The sequence below is a fragment of the Simochromis diagramma genome, unplaced genomic scaffold, assembly GCF_900408965.1.
Source record: "Simochromis diagramma unplaced genomic scaffold, fSimDia1.1 OVJJ01000302.1, whole genome shotgun sequence".
NCBI classification, from domain to species: Eukaryota; Metazoa; Chordata; class Actinopteri; order Cichliformes; family Cichlidae; genus Simochromis; species Simochromis diagramma.
Window position 1 is genome coordinate 14,835,516 of NW_024386792.1, and position 15,305 is coordinate 14,850,820.

Genomic DNA, 15,305 nt, shown 5'->3' on the forward strand with positions numbered 1-15,305 from the left:
CATCATGAATGAGTTATTTATCAAAAACAACTGAATGCGAAAAAAGAAATGGAAATACAGCACTAGTGAAAAGTTTGGACAATTAAATACCTAAACATTTTAACTAAGTGATGCAAAAATGATGTAATTATGAGACCACAGGCAGCCCTGCTCATTGATTTTTAAACAGTGTCCATAGAGAGTTAGAGGGATAGCTCCACCACACAAGAAAATCAGTCATACTGTGACTCTGCTCAATAAGGAGACTCTAAAAGAATTAAAGATCTTTGACTTCTAATGAAAAAGCAGCTGATAAACAATGATGTCACATAACGGTGATCAATAGTCCCCGTTAATCATGATACATTCGAGGTGGTGAGTAATCGCTATTGTTTTCTCAGCTTATTTTATTGATTGAATGTAATAATGGTGATCTAATAGCTTAAGCTTCTCCTACTAATGCATGCATTAAAGAATAAAACAAATACCTGTATTTATATTTTTATAATGCAATTGCAATTTTGTCACAGTCTTGTAAGAGCAGCACACACAGCTAAATAATTAGAAACTTGATATTTTCAAATCAATGCACTTTAATTAATTTTCAAGTTCTAAAATGTCAATCTCAGTTTTATATGTAAAAACAAACAAAACAAACTACAATTAACACTTTTTTACAACTTAAATAATGTGAATTAAGACTAAGCAATAGCAATATAAAGTTTTCAATCATGCAGTGCTGTTTCTGCCAGTCTCAAAGTGAACCATTTCTGATTTCTGACTTTAGTTCTGACAAAAACAAACAAACGTGAAAGGCATTTTGAGCTGCCGCTTCAACCATTTACACTACTTACAGTTTCTGTTAATGTAAGCTGTGGAGATTATGTGCTTATATCAATAAAGCTCCACACCACACTGTAGAAAAATACTCAAAGGACCAACAGGATGACTCCTTTTAATATCACTTTGTCTCACTGTCAGTGTTTACTAACAACAAATCGTATTTATTGAATTGCATTGCGCGGATGACACAAATGACATATCCTCAACTTCGTTAGCTAAGTTGATGGAACGGAGCTGGTGAAATAGGACTCATTATTGTCTACACAGGGACTGAATTATACCGTCAAACTTACTTATCTTTGTCTCCCTGTCTTTACAAATCTCAGTTAATGGTGTAGCAAGCAGCCAGTCTATTCCTGGAGCTCAGAGTGTTTCACATAGCATTACACAGTGCATTTCCAGAGAAATTCGAGGCATTGCAGACATAAAACACCACACTGAACATAATGTCATTTTGCTTGGCTTGGCCAAAACATCCATTATGTCATTATGGTGTTCAGAGCCCTGAATGCTGTCCTGGAGTTGTGGTTTATAAAATCAATGCGAGTCCCTGAGTGTCTGGGACAGGAACGGCTGCAACACGGAAACCTGACACCAGCTCGGCCTAGTTTCCACTACAGAGCTGAGGAATGGCTGCGCAGGGCTAACCATAGTGTAGGCAACACTTACTCTGTCCACATACAAACAAAAAACACCATTTCTAAAATACCTTTATGTTATTACGAGTGTACATTTCAACACTGATCTCAATTAGGTGTGCTAAATATTTGAAGCTTAGACAGAATGCCTGGTTCAGCCCTCCAGAGACAGAGAAGAGGTTACTGGCAATCCAGCCTCTGGTTCAGTAGAGTAGTGGGCAGGGGCTGGAAATCACTCAGATAATGAAATAGCTAGGAATTTAGCTAATGGATGGAGTACTCGGGTCTAACCAAGTCTATCAATGTATGCAGGCAGTTGTTAGGGTCCATACTAGAAAATATATGGGTACAGATTGTAGAAGGATAACAGCGACATATAAAGAATAGAAACACAAGAATTGTATTAATTTTTGCAATGTTTCCCCCCCCCACATACACTTTACTTGCTGCCAAGGTAATAATAACTGTTATCCAATTAATTTTTGTGTTTATTTTTACTCTATTTGTATTTTTTTAAATCTGAAACTATCACTCACCCTTCACACTCATTTTGAAAGCTCACTTGACAACATTTTTTGAACCCTGGACCTTTCACACACAGAGAGCAGATTTACTTGAACTTCAATTATAATGATGTCTCTCTGATATAAAAATAGTGATATAAAAACAAACAAATACACAAAAAAACAAAATGAAAAAACAAAACCGAAACCAAGGATTTGTTTCCTAAGCGTCCTTTAAGCCACTTCAGTGGGACTTTAAGCCACGTCAGCCTTAGACTAGTCTAACTCTAATACAAGTATAATGCATTATCTACCACTTTATGTTGCAACTCTACATGCATTATTTTACAATTGTGCATCATTTTAAGCTAATTTAACAAAGATGTATTTTAGCTTCTGTTATGATAACAGAACATAACACAGCCGTGTCAATTGTTAAGAAATGTTGGTATGACAGCTGAAATCAACAGCAAGAAAAGGATCCTGGCATCCAACTTTTCAAGTTGGTCAATTTTTTTTTTTTTTTAAAGAAATTTGGAAAACAAAGAAAACAAGTCCGGATCCTGTTCAACAAAATGTCAAAAGGCATTCTTGTTTGTTCTTCTGTAACTTCATGCAAATGCAAACAGATTGCCAGCATGTTGCCATCAGTCTGAATGAGTCTTTGTCAATGAGCACAACTCGAGGGGACTTGACCCAACTGGCTGCCAGCTGGTTCTATTCTGCCTTTATTCCCATAGAAAAGGAAGGTTAATGAGCATGAAAGTAACAGTCAAATGTGAAGATCTATCTATGGAGACATCAACCAATATGCCATTTTTGATGATTTATCATAATTTATTTTAACTGGTGTATTACTAGAAACAGATTGGTTAACACCATGGTTATTGTGGTCACTGCCTGTCAGAGAGCACCAGGAACGCTAACAAAGTCATATGAATGTGACCATGTGAGAAAAAAAAAGATCATATATGAAACTAATTTAGTCACGTTATGAAACCCTATGATCTTCTCTAGCTGTGTGAAAGCCTTTACCTCAGCCAGAAGCAATGACATCAGAGCATATTTTCTAAAGCACCGAGAAGCCTCCCTTTCAAATCCATGTGCATTCCTTCTTTCATGTTGCAGATATGTTTCTATAAAAACTGAAACAGTGATACAAATCAAAAGCCAGCTGTTCAGGTTGGAACTGAATAAGAAACAAGTAAGATGTAAGATAAAACTGTTTGCTTCCACAGAACAACAAGAATAAACCACAAGAAAGACAACTGGAGGGGGAGTAGATTCGCTGAGGAAAGGACAATGACCACAATGACATAATCAGCAGTTTGTCACATGATATGGAAAGTACTGACACATCTTTGCCTCTCTAGGGTCTAATAATTCAATGCCTCACCTAACTGCTCCCTACTTGACCATTGACCACCAGGGATAAATGTGCATGTGAGTGATGTCACATGGTCCTCTGAAGGGGTGTCATCATGGTTCAGTTTCTTCCCCCAGTGGAAGGCCTGTCCTCCGCGTATTCTTGCTACACTGTCTAGTTTTAGCAACATGTATGGGCTGCAGACGCACACAAGGCACACTCTCTCTACCTGTTAAACCTCATTCACAGCATCTTAATGCATGTGCAATCATCCAGGTAAGTAAATCCCAAAAGGATGATTCTCTTCATCTGGACGTAGCGTTTTCAGTGGGAGAAACATTTTGTCAGTCATCCAAGTGACTTCTTCATTCTCAGCTGACTGCAGGTTTCCCCAACCTTATAAACAGTACATTTGCACAATGACTGAACGTAGCCCACTGAGTAAACAATAGGCTGTGAGGTCAGTTTCTTGATCATTAATATGCAAATTGTCACGACCATTGATCAACAACCACTGATCAAACCCACTGATCTCATTCATGGTCCACATGAGGAAAGATGATGAGTTTCATTTTATGCCACACTCGCTTTGCACAGCAACTTAGTGATTCCACTGATCTCAGTGATCAACAATGGTCACCAATCAGCAATAGCTGGCAAGTCAAATTGATATTTAACCAGAGTTCCCCACCAATGATCAGAACAAACAAACAAAATCAAAAAAACTAAACAGAAACCAAGGATTGGTTTCCTAAGCGTCCAATGGGACTTTAAGCCACTTCACTCTTAGACTAGTCTAATACTAATAAGTCATACTGGTTATTACTTAAATAAATAAAAAATATAATTCATCATCTACCAATTTATGTTGCAACTCTATCAGTACTAGATTTATATTCATTTGAATTAACCTCACTATGGTTTCATGTTGACATTCATGGCACATATGCATGCAAAGACTCTTGCAACACAGAACTGTCTGGCCACACACCCAAGTTTAGGTCATTACCCCTGCACTGAAAATGAAATGCATGAGCCATCTATTATCATGACCATCATAAGAAAACCGAAAGAGCCAGTATCTGTCTGTTATTCTGATTACAAATTAGACCTTAATATAACTGGTGATGGTGAAGGTGGGATGGAAGGCGAGCATTTTTTTAATATAGGAGGGGACTGAAAAATAACTACAGGACAAAAGACAGAAGTTAAGAGTCAGGTTAAATATTATTAATGAATGCCATTTTAGCTGCTCAGGCTATATCTGTCCACTTATAGTTACTATTACACAACGCTCTCACGTGGAGTCTACGTTCTCTCTCTGGAAGTGAGAAATAAACTCCCACTGTGTGCTCTCTCACCAGTATTGTGTTTTCTGTATTTGGGCCATGCAGCATCCACCTCAGTCCCATTCTCTGACCTGGCAGCAATTCTGTAGTATCATTTACTGGAAATCGCACAGGGGGGTTGACAGGATGATCGGACTATGGCGAAGACCCAAAAACCTAGACTGCACTACTGGTACAGACAAGAGAGGGAGAAAGAGAGCAAACTGCTGACCTTCTAGTTAAGGCATTGCCCACGCTGGATCCAGCGTCTCAAATTACTATGCATCACAAAGGCTGTGGTTCCCACCACACTAAAGTCAGCCTCAGGAGATTTTCAGGTACTTCTTCCTGATTTTGAGGTTTGAGGTGACCCAAAAGTCAAACCCGAAACCCATGCTTGCAAACCTGTTGGCATTCTCAATGTGCTGTAAGTAGGAGTTAGTTCAACTTCATCTGCTCCTGTGAGTCTATTGCTGTAATTTGGGAGCTCATCAGCTAGTCTGCTGACTTTGAATGGGATTATACTTGGTTTTGGATGTGCAACAGGACAGCTGTGCATAATAGTCCTTCCAATTACACCATTTCAAGTCTGCTCAAGTCTCCCTGAAAGATGCATGTGTATGCATGCACTTACATCCCCTGATGACTGTGAACATATGGAAACACGTTTTAACAAGCTAATAAAAACCCAAATTATTGCAAGATGGAAAGTGCAACATTGCTATTGCTCTCTATGAAGATTGTGTACTTATATAAAAATTATGTTTAGGTAACTGCACTTGGCCAACAAGAGGACAACAAAAGGGAAACATTAGTCTATGTATAATATAAAATATAAAACCACAAAAACAAAATATCTACTACGCATTTTTGGCAGCAACTCAGTGTGTATTTTTGGCATATCTGAAGCAGGGGAATGGTTGGAAAAACAAAATCGATTCTGTGTGCCTCCACAGCAGTAAAAACAATGTTCTTGGTGTTTACTGTGTGGAGAAAAAGCAGAAGCTTGCTGAACTGGGTTGACTTCAATGTTGCAAGTACCAAGCCCAGAATTTTTTTTCTACATCTCCATTTTAAGCATTCTAACCAGAGGAACTTAGTAGTAGTTGCACAAGCCTTACATTTGCTTCATGGATGCACATAGTGAGTACTGACAGCAGCAGGAGTTACCAGAGTGCCATGCCACTACATCCAATCAAGTAGTGGAGCTATGAGCTAAAGACAAATGTGAAATCTGAGTTGACTGCTGGCTCCTGACTGCAGACAGCTTGATAATGTTATCTGCACAATAGGCAGACTGTAATGAATATGTGTCATCGCTGCTCAGATCGACTGTGCAAGGCATATATCATTTGACTGAATTGTATTCCACTCAAAGACTCAGCCTTGTGAGTTATTGGCCAATAAATCCTCCAAATGTCTCTGATCATACAGTTCAGTGATATCTACCAGGTGGGCAAAATGGTTTTAAAAGGCGTGTCATAGTCTCCATGTCCACAGGTCTGCTCAAGTCCATTTGGGTCCAAGAAACAAACAGAACAGAACAAAGATCGTAAAGCTTCATCCTGACCTCTATGTGTCTGATTTTTTATTTTATTTTTTTGCAACCATGTGGACTTGTGTGTAGAGATAATTCAATACAGACAATGCACCAGCAATTAAACCTGACTTTACTTGAATATAACAGGACTGATTACTCAGCCGCAGTAGCTGACTTTTGTTAAGTAAGGTAACCAAGCATAAGAGCATGGCAATAATCAGAAGACGGCTTTCAATCGCCAATTCCTCCAAGTGTTCTTGGTTGCCCCCAGAATAAGGAATAAAGCACTGTATGAATGTGTGAATGTAGCCTGAACTAAAGAAGGCTCGAAGTACTAACTATACTACTAGTCTTTTTCCCCATCTCTGCCTTCACTATGTGGACTAATGGTGCTTACACGGCAAGTTCCAATTTAAGGCAGGAAAAACTCTAAGCACGATAGTGGAGGAGTGATTATTCTCAGAAAAGTATTTAACTTTTAGCTAACTTTTAACTCTTTAAAAAAAAAAAATAAATCTTGATAATAGCCTTGAGTGAGCCAGTGATCATGTCACATGGTTGAGCTTCCAACATGAGTTACCTAAGATGCACAATTACGCTTTACTTTTTGTCATAAAGACTTGTGAATTTACTTCTCTGTTACTTCTATTATATGAAGACACTTTTTTTTTTTAAATTACAAACCCTACTCCAAAACTGCCTTATATGCTTTACATTGAGTCATTTTATGATTTGCACTTACTGTATATTGTCAAATTAGCATGCAGAAGAAACAGCTGCTGTTCCCAGCACTGACTTGGAGGCTAAATGAGGAACTAACCCACATTACTGCCTCATAAGTTCTTCTTTAACATCAAGCCTTACACATGCACGTAAAGCTTGACAGGCACGCATGCAAAAAGCAGTTCTACTGTTCTACTTAAACGCATTTGTCTTCAGAATACTTGCAAATAAACAGGAGTGCACTGGTGCAAAACTGTTCACTGAAATGTGAGCTCTTACAGTTTGCTAGTGAACAGTCCTTAACCTCTGCAACATGCCACACACATCAGAAAAGAATAAATATGCATGGACACAAATCTAAAATCCATAATTTCACACGTGCAAGAACTAAAAGGTTTAGAACAAGTGTGAATCATATTATGAGACATCGGTACAATGAGGAGTGAGAAATGAATAATAACGCAAACTGTAATTTATTTCATTATTAAGCTGAGAACAGCTTTGAGGGTTGAACTCAAAGAAGAAAAAAAAGAAAAAAGTTCACACCCTCACACAGACTACGTCTCACATCATCATTAAGAGCGTGGACAACTCTGCCAAGTGCCAATTTGTATGTGGGACTTGTCTACACCAACACTGCAAGCCTGGACTGCAACATTAACATTGTGTATTTATGCTGGCTGTAGCTCTAAATGAAAACAGGGTAAAAAAGATAATTACATGCCGATAGAAAACGACGCACACTACATCTGAATCTTATGTTATTACATTAGCTGATATGGTGCAATCAGACATCATCCACCATTTCTACATACACATTGACAGCGCAAAAGAACAACTGTTTGCCTGGTGGTAGCTGCAATTAGGCGTCGGGCTGGTTTGTTTCAGCACAATTTCATGTTTTTCATTGGTAAAAACCAGCAACTGGGGGTTGTCATGACTGAGCTGAATAAAGTTAAGGCACAGGGTCTCTGTTGCCTTACTTAACAGAAGTATAAACATTTTTCTGTCATTTCTAGGCTTTTTTTATTTATTTATTTTAGGTTTTAGCAAATTAAACATCAATTTTAAAGTTTAGACATCTGGTGAATGTCCATTGGGGCATAGCCAAAACCTCTTTTGGGTTTAACCTGGGGTTCAGCATCTTGCCTAATGATAATACAACACATGGACAGGAGGAGCCAAGGATCAATCCACTGATTGGTATATGACCCGCTTGACCACCTGAGCCATATGTGATGGCTCAGACAGAACAGTGTGTATGAAATCAGTTAACTAGAATATGTGGCTAGATAGTTAGAAAAACATTCATGTGCTGTCCAAGTGTTACCTTAGGCCTGGTGTCTAAACCAGACAATAATCTGACCGTCAAGAAATGGTACAGTGGTATATATATTCATCATCTGTTATTGTTAGTATTATTTCATCAGGTCAGAACAGTTCTTCACTTCTCAGAAAGAGACTGACTCACTGGCTGACCTTTATCAGTCCAAAACTTTGCCTTCTAATTCTCACATTTAATGGTTTCCATTCAACGTTTTATGGCAAATACAGGGGTGTTATTACTTCAGCCCTTTAACTTCTGAAAGCTGAGGCAACTGGAAGGAGAAATGGGACAAAGTTTTGTCTGTTAAAGGTGCTGAACATCAACGGCAGCAGTCATATTCTTTACTCCACTCAGTTACACAATCAGCACATCTATACTGCTGGGCAGATGTATGCAAACATGACTCTAAACAACACGCTATTTGGGATTAGATTCCTGAATTCACAGCCACATATTTATATAGACTTGTTATAGTCTATATAGACTGTTTTTAAATATTCTTCCAAACAATCAAGAATCCAAAGTAAAGGACTCGTAAAAAAAGAACATGCTGCTTATGAAAATATATTTCCATCCTATCTAGGCTTGTTAATGGAGCCTTTGTGTCTGGTCAAACAGAGATGGCAAAGAAACACCGTGCTGTAAATGAATGACTAGACACGATAACGAAAGGACTGTGAAAAAGACTCACAACAACCTGGCAAGCAGCCAGCAGCATACCTTAAAGCAGCAGTCCCCAACCCCCGGGCCTCGGACCGGTACGTGAGTCGTTTGGTACCGGGCCGCGAGAGTTGAGGCTCAGGTGTGAAATGTATAGTTTTCAGGGTTTTTAATCGGTTTTCAGCGTTATTTTGTTATCGTTTTTATCGTTAACTTGGTTTTCCTGGGTCTTTTCACGCGTGTTATGAATAAATCTTTTTTTTTCGGTACCGGTACTAGTTTTATTTTGTTGTATTTATCCGCGACACCTTAAAGGCCGGTCCGTGAAAATATTGTCGGGCATAAACTGGTCCGTGGCCCAAAAAAGGTTGGGGACCGCTGCCTTAAAGGTTTTATAATATGTGACAGCGTGAATATTAATATAGAAACAAACAACTACATGCTAGAAGGAATATAGTAGATTACAGCATCCTTAGCAAAGAATGAAGTCATAATTTGCAGTGCATGCTGCAATCTGTCCTCATCATTATCGAGTTTTGTTTATGTCCCGCAGCACGTACATGTCTGTGGATGGGAGAAGATATAAATGTAGCAAGAGAGTGACCTCCCAAACTCCACTGTTAAAGCCAGAATCCAGTCCAGAGTATTCAGTCATGTGGAATAAGACAGGGAAAAGTGCAGTCTGTGCAAAACCCTTAAAAAAAATTAAATAAAAATAAATAATGTGGGAAAGAAAATTAAGTAGAACAAAATAAAAGGGACCTCAGTAAATCACTCAATGGAATGAAGACAAATAAAATAAGCTTACTAAATGTAACCAAAAAAGGAGAAGCACCGAAAGAGTCAGATGGCAATAAAGTGGCTCAGCATAGTGGATGGTGCACACCCAGTGCTTCTGAATGTCTAATAAATGCACCTGTCAAAATAAAAAGGAGTACTCTGCTTTAACAAAAACCTTTAATGTAATGTTAAAGCAGAGGACTCCTTTGAAGTGAGATTCTCTTGGCTTTTTTTTATAGAAGAGGTCTGATTGTTACTGTTGCTAGGTGTGTAGGGTTAAAACTCATCATGACTGAGCCGACAGTCATTATGCCAGCAGGCACAACAGTTGAGTGCTACTGAAGGCGTAGGAGAGTGTGCGAGTTTTAGTGGTGTCTGTACGTCTCCAAAGAGTGAGAGCAACAATCAAAACTGCCCCCTCATTCTTCGCTTCCAACCACAATACCTCTTGATGATGACTGGCTCTAAACAAAACCTTAAATCTTTACTAATACCATTATATTTCTTTGGCTGACGATGATAGCACTTTGGTGGCTAAAACAGATCAATCGTTCCATTTCAGATCCATTAGAAGATGATAAGCACGTTTGAGAAGCACCTTGACTGTGACCTAACCCATCTAAAACGCTGCACCTTTTCCAAGAGTCTTCATGCCCAAACTTGCATACCAGCAAGCTTTGCAATGCTGCAGCAACAGCCTTGGCCCACGCCATGAGTTCCTTACAATCCTTAACATGAATAGCTAATCTTACACAAAATAACCCATGACACATGTGAATGTTGAAACGCGACACTCAGAAAACTGCTAGCGTAAGGCTTTTGCCAGATAAATTCCTCTCAGCTAGCCCAGCTTGTCTTTTTTTAAAAAAAAAGCGAAACAGATGAAGCAGTCGCAAATCTGCTGCTGCAGTGCCAGAGACAGAATATGAGTGAGGACATTTTGTCTCCCCTCCGAAACTGGCATGAAATGTGGAAGGAAATTAGCTTTTCAATGCCGCAATAAATATGCAAAGTGGACATGGACTCCTCTGCACTTTGAAGACTTCTATATTATCAACAAAAAGCTTTTTTGCAGATTTACGCGTCTTTGGATTTCAAAGCATTCCTAGAATGTTCCCATATTTTCAGATAAAATGTCATGCATTGTGGAATGAGGTTTGGCATGGAGGAAAAAAAAATCCCAGCATATGAGCCAGTAGCTTGATACTCCCGTAACTTAAGTGGGTGGGTTTTTTTTGTTTGTTTGGGTTTTTTTTTTTTTTTTTTTTTTAAAGGGGCTTACCATTTTCTGGGTGTGTTCTTAGCTGAAAACAGATAACATCATGGAAGACCCCCAAAAAACAAAAGGACAAGCTGAGGGCTTTCCATACTTACCACTATAAATGCATGGAAATGAATGGTATCTTTTCTAGCCTTTGTTGTTGAGAGAAAAAGAGGACTGTGGTTTGACAAATGGGGAAGTAACAAAAAATGAAAACTTAAACCTCTGAGCAGATGTATCTGACAATCACAGTTTCACATGAAAAGAAACCCCGTAATGTTCAACGGAGGTAGAACCTAACAGCTTGTTTCCATCTAAAGACGATATCTCATTTTCTAACTGAACTATTTCTAAAAGTTAAAACTTCCGACACTGCTCAGTCACGCTAAAAGAAGAAGTTACTTTTCATTGCTCCCTTGTCACAAAGAAGTTGATTTGGCAGAGCTGGCAGAGTTTTTGTGTCTCTGGCTGAAACCAAACAGACAAAACTGAACCAAGAAAACTTTTGAGATTAGACCATCCACAACACGAGGACAGTTATTAAAATGCCACTGCGTAGTTTGGATTACTCGCTGTGGAAACAGGTTAAGGTTAGTTGGTTTGACAGTGATCCTTGTCTGAAGTGTTAAAACATGTTATTTTCAGGGCTGGAGTACATGCCACCCAACATAGGATCAATACGTCATCAATTAAGAACCTTTAAAATCAGTTTGACAAACAAGTAAAAGCAGAACACGCAGATAACGCATATCCCATAACGTCCAACAAAACTGTGTACTTTTTGAGAAGTAAAGCTAAGCATGACTTCTGAAGGTAAAATAAACGAATTTGCTGACCTTTGACTTGTTAAACTTGTGCTTAGATCCTTTTGTGTTATTGTTGATTGATAAAAACGGGGAGATGTGACATTTTTGGCTTTTTTCTGTGGGAGGCTGTCAAACAAGTAAGATGAACTTTCTGAATGAAACTAGGCTACAGTTTTCTTTTGTAAAGAGGTGACAAATGTGAAACTGGTGCAAACATCACATGACTCCAACCACGCAGAAACAGCTGTTTGCTAGCCATTACATGGAAACACCGTGCCTTCTGTGCCTGTTTATGTGCCAGCGAATTTCCTCTTTTTTCTGAATTTCCTTCATGATTGCATAAAGTTAGTAGAAAGTTAATGTAATGAGCATATACCGCAATAATTCTCTTTTTATTTCATGTTGTACACAGAGATGCAGAGATAATACAGGTTTCAGTTTCATCCTGTGATGTCAGTGAGGCTGGGGAGAGCAATATAACATAATGATTTCATTACATGACTTTAAAGTCAAACTGTGTGATGATGTGATTATTGCAGTGATCATTTTGATCATATCACCCACCTCCCTCCCACATATCAGGGGTGGGTGACAATGACGCTACACTAAATTTCAATTTTAAAATTAGCTCCTGAAGTAACCGTGCTGCTTCGAACTACTTGCAAACCATCATTAAACAAATATGCAGTAAGAGGCGGTGAAAGAGAAGACCTCCACTGAGTATAACTAAAGTATATCTGCAACACTTTTTTGTCTCGACATTAATCAACATGTGCTTGATATGTGTTTGCGTCTACACGGCTTTCTGCCTCCAACCAGTGAATCAGAGAAGGTTCAATGCTCTTTTTAGTAACAAAAACAGAGTAGACAACTCTCTACAAGAGCGATGTCAAACACGTAGCCCTCCAGAGGGTCCAGTTCAGCACCATGGATGGCTCTGCATTGTGTTCAGTCATTAATTATGTCATGTTTTTCAGTAAAACTGATATTTCTGGTGTAGTGTTGGTGCCTGGATTACTATAAAGAAGTAACAAAGTATTTTTGGATCTAGACACATTATTTGAAACATAAAGACATAAAATGCTATTGTTCTATATTTACAAATCCACTATATGTGAAGATTTTGTGCCTGTATAGCTCCACTATGTACATATCATAGTGAAAATGTATTGACAGTAAATGAATGTGTCAAAACCTGAGATCTATTATTTAAAGCTGCCTCTTTTTTTCCCCCCATTGATGTTCCTGTACTTCTTTACAATGTTCTCAAAGAAATTTAGAGGGATATGTTTTTTTCCCCCCATATAGGTTATTAAATTATAGCTTTAGCCCACTTGAGATCACACTGAGCTTTGTGTGTCCTATGATAACCCAGGACTTAATTCCAGGAAGTAGGTTTAACAAACAACTCTGAATTTGTTAACCATAAGTTAATGGAAAACCCACGTTTTCTGTTCTAGAGAGTTAACTTAAACTCTGAGTTAGTAACCAAGGTAACAGACTCTGCAAACTAAACCTGCTCACTGGCAGATTTTTGTCAACATAGTCTAAGTTTCTCTCGGACTCCTCCCCTCCTGCTGCACCCGAATCAGCTGACTGACCCTCCGATTCATTTTCTCATTCGTAACGTTCTTTAAAATATTTAACTTATCGCTTTTACAATACTTCAGTTGTCAGTCTATATGGACAGAGAAAGCAATTACATAGCAGATTTATGATCAGCTCAGAATAAATTGCCTCCATGTTTCTAAGTATGTGACTCTGTGGACAGTACTGCAGCTGTCAGCCAGTTTCCCTCCACTGTAAATATTTTTGGACTGTAACAATCACTCTTTAAAAACAACCTTATCTGTCAAAGCTTTAGAATAACTTACTGGTTAAGGATTATTTATTTGTTGTGCTGTTTTTGGTCACACGGATGGAAAAAAATGTTTGTCATACTCAAAGATGATTGATCTGTGATTAGCCTTTCTGAAAGTTCTCAAAGGTTCTCAAGTCTATTCTTAAAAAGTTTTTTGAACATGTTTCCTGTAATACGACCCTGCTCTACAGTGCATATGGAGGAAAACAAACAAAACACAGGAAGTCCTAAAAACTGTGGTTCCTTTAATGGGCACATCCGACTGGCTCCAGAAGAGCGTCCCAAAAGACTCCCACATTAACATGTCCAACTGTACAGCATTAAAAACCATGCTTACTGCGAGGTATAAAGCCTGTTTTGGCCTCTACTGACAGTTTCCCACCTAAACACAAAACTACAGTGGTTTTTTTTCTCCTCTTTTAAACATGTCCAACTGAATGCTGGAGTTAAAGGTGTAGCCACTTTAAATGACAGGTGTCCCAACACAGGAAACTGAAGCTGGCTGCTGTTTGGTAGGCTTTGGGTCAACAAACTGACCCTCTTTGAGTGTTTGTGCAAACTGTCCAGAAAGTTTCTGCTTCTCTGTGCGTAAAATTGTAGAGTTTTGTTAGTCTGGCGGCAGCAGATTTGCATGTCTGTGGTGCAGTTAATAGATGCAGATTGCTAACCAAGCCCGCTAGCTAGAGGATACCGCAACATGCCACTATCTCTCCCAAATATGGTCACATGTGGCTTCAAAAGATTAACACAGCTTAATGCTGAGCCTTCAAAAAGACTCCAAACCAGTGTGCAACGTCTTTTATATACAGTCTTTGGTTTTAACTTTAAGTACACTGACACTTGAACGCAACTATTCCTACCTGTTGTGACTTGGTTAACTTCTAATCAGCATTTCAATAACTCACCGCCCTGCCTCTGTTTTAGTAAAAACTAACAAATGCAAACACACATTTTCAAAATCAGCAGTGACACACAAATGGTTTCACGTTAGTTGTGTCATACTTTCATGTGAAACCGTCCGTTCCTGTCATTCCGGGGAAACATGGTGTGTCAAACCCACCTCTTACCTTCCACGAAAAATAAATGGGAGGGGTGTAAGGCTTACGGCAAATTCAATTTTTCGGCACACGGCGACTACGATTAACTTTAGAGGGAGAACATGAGGAAATCCAAGAGGATTAATTGCATTCATATGCACTTGTCCCAACAGGCAGAGCAACAAAGGGCTTGCCGAGGCGTGCTTTCAGCCGCTACTCTAACATTAGATGTAAACGACCGTTGGAAGCTAACGCCGACACTGGAAATGTCATTATTAGCAGTGCTGTTTGTTCCTGTTTAAACGCTTTGACTCATCTAGGATCGCATACAACAAACCAGTAAATATTACAGCATTAGTACACCTTATACTGAGCTATTATGTGCTTTCATATTAAAAGCGTATTAATAATGACCGTTGACCCCCGACCCTAAGTTAAGTTTTAGCGATTGCAGCGTCACAAAAACAAATAAAAGAGCTGAAGAGTGCTATTCCACTCACCTCCAGGAAGAAATGCCTAGATTATAATTCATTAGCAGAGAGAATATATCCGAAATGCAACGATACTGTGGGTTAGTGTCCAACAGCGTGTCACTACTTCCCTCTTTCTGCTTCCAACATCCTTGAAGAAACCAGGGGCGGAGCTAGGACCCC

The 15,305-nt window shown here is 38.9% G+C and overlaps 1 protein-coding gene across 2 annotated transcripts in view; it reads right to left on the minus strand.

The window, feature by feature from the left end:
• The window catches only part of LOC120729213 (inactive rhomboid protein 2-like), a 35,174-nt gene extending 19,869 nt beyond the window's left edge, over window positions 1–15,305 (minus strand). The window contains exon 1 of one of the 2 annotated variants that reach the window (XM_040024748.1): window positions 15,153–15,305. The gene's annotated coding sequence lies outside the window, so the exon portion shown is untranslated. Of the gene's footprint in view, window positions 1–11,784; window positions 11,878–15,152 lie in introns of those variants that run through there. The other variant, XM_040024749.1, reaches the window with a different exon arrangement.